At 39.4% G+C, this 2,334-nt stretch overlaps 1 non-coding gene across 1 annotated transcript; it reads right to left on the bottom strand.

Annotated features, from left to right (window-relative positions):
* Positions 1–1,939: 1,939 nt before the first annotated feature.
* Positions 1,940–2,046, bottom strand: LOC133030679 (small nucleolar RNA R71). Its single transcript, XR_009684226.1, has one exon. It is a non-coding gene; the product is annotated as a small nucleolar RNA R71 (small nucleolar RNA).
* Between the last annotated feature and the right edge of the window lie 288 nt (positions 2,047–2,334).

The following is a 2,334-nucleotide window of genomic DNA, read 5'->3' as shown; positions in this document are numbered from 1 at the left end:
TGGATCCAATTTATGTGCATTCTTAGCTGTGTTGGGACGGAATTACGCTTGTTTTCTATGTTTTCAGGTTCTTTGGAATAAAAGAGGTCTCGGGTGCAGAAATTCATTAAAAGACGTGCTGAGCCGAAGAAAACTCAATTTTTGAGTTTTTGTGCATATCTGGCCGCGGCTAAACACAACTTGGCCGCGCTAGATTTCGAGAATTCGTAGGCATCGGCCGCGCGGCGATGAAGAGGCTCGCCGCGGCGAGTTATGAGATACAGAAAGCACCCAAAATTTCAATATTCTCGCCGCGGCGAGAGGAAGCTTGGCCGCGGCGAGATCCCGTACGGACCAGGGGCATTTTCGTCCATCGAACCCTAAATTTCAATTATAAATAGAAAACTGCGATTGGAAGTCAAGGAGAGCGATTTGGAACCCTAAAACACAGCTGAGAGCGGCAGGAAGAGCATAGAGATTCAAGTGAAGATCCAGAATTCATCCACCAACAGTTCTTTTCTTTATTCCTCTTTAATTTATTTATGTTGAATATTGTCATAGGAATGGTTATGGATTTGTTTCTGAACTAAATTTCCCATTTAGGGAGGATGATGATTGTTGTTTAATGTTTTGCCTAGTTAATGTTTAATTACCATTCCTCAATTCTTGTGTGTGAAATTATCTTAATTTGTTCTTAATTTCATGTTTAAGATTGATCACCTTGTGCATGCTCTATGATCTCAATTCAAAATCTGAAAAGTGAGAATTGAGAATGCTAAAATTAAGATAATCGATGTTCTATGTGAAACGAAAGTATTACATGACTTATGTGACGAGTAGATTATTGCTTAATGCTGATTTCATGTTAGTTTAATTAAGGAATTAATTAGATAACATGTGATTTAGAATCTAGAAGATCTGAAAGGAGCTAGGTTGTTTCATAATCTGTCATTCACTTCAAGAATAGGATAGTAATTAATCATTAACAATTTGGGTAAACAACAGGATTCTCCTCCCTATTGTCTCATCTTGCTCAACTTTAAACTGTGTTATTAAGTTTTCTGAATTTCTTTCATATTTTACTGTTTTTAAATCATAATTGCTTTTGAATTACCGAATAGAATCATAAGTATAATTTAGTAGTACTTAATCCAATTCCCTGTGGGATCGACCTCACCTGTGTGAGATTTACTACTTGATTGCGTATACTTGCGTAGTGTTTAAAAATATAGCAACAAGTTTTTGGCGCCGTTGCCGGGGAATTGTTAAAGATTAATATTACATAAAATTATACTAACTTCTACTTTGGTATATTTTCTCTTGCTGATTTTTCTAACCTTTTTCTTGCAATATTTTCTTGATTTATTTCAGGAATCCTAAGTGCATGCGCCGTCAAGGACAATCAGTCATATTACCAGTTGATCCTGAAATTGAGAAAACTTGCAGGAAGAATCGAAAGAACAAGAGGCAAGAAAGAGTTTCAAAGAATCGCCGAAACATCGTAAATCATGGCTGCCAATGTGAACAATAATGTTGGGAACAATGGGCGTAATAATGGTAATAATGGAGGCGCTGTGGAAGATCAAGCTAATGGCCGTAGCTTGAGAGATTACATTCTCCCTACTCTGACGGGAGTGCAGTCATGTATTAGGCCACGGCGGTGGATGCAAACAACTTCGAGATCAAACCCGCCATCCTTCAAATGGTGCGGTCTTCGGTTCGGTTGGTGGTCTCCCTTCGAAGATCCTAATTTGCATCTCTCTAACTTCATGGAACTTTGTGAAACTATTAAAGATAATGGAGTTAGCGACGATGCCAATAGATTGAGGTTGTTTCCATTCTCGCTCGCAGAACGAGCCAAGAGTTGGTTGAATTCTTTGCCACCGAATTCTATTGCTACATGGAATGATCCGGCAACAAAATTCTTGTCAAAGTTCTTTCCTCCAGCCTAAGTCTCGCAAAGCTAAGAGGAGAAATCAATAATTTCTGCCAACAAGATAATGAATCTCTCCATGAGGCTTGGGAGAGGTTTAAAGATCTGATCAGGAGGTGTCCCCATCATGGTATAGAGAAGTGGATGCTGGTTCACAACTTCTACAACGGGTTGGTTGGTAATACTAGAACTCTAATAGATGCAAAGGCGGAGCTTTTATGAGAAAGAGTGCTAATGAGGCATATGATCTATTGGAGGAGATGGCTCTAAACAACCAAGCCAGTGGCCAACCGAAAGGAGTCAATCCAAGAAAGTAGCCGGTGTGTTAGAAGTCGATGCCATCACAAAGTTAACGGCTCGGAGTTGAGGCATTGACTAAAATCATTGCGGGGCAAGCTAAGCAAGCCCAAATTGTTTGTGAG

The sequence above is a fragment of the Cannabis sativa genome, chromosome 8 (genome assembly GCF_029168945.1).
Source record: "Cannabis sativa cultivar Pink pepper isolate KNU-18-1 chromosome 8, ASM2916894v1, whole genome shotgun sequence".
Classification (NCBI taxonomy): domain Eukaryota; kingdom Viridiplantae; phylum Streptophyta; class Magnoliopsida; order Rosales; family Cannabaceae; genus Cannabis; species Cannabis sativa.
This window is presented reverse-complemented; position numbering and strand designations above follow the sequence as displayed.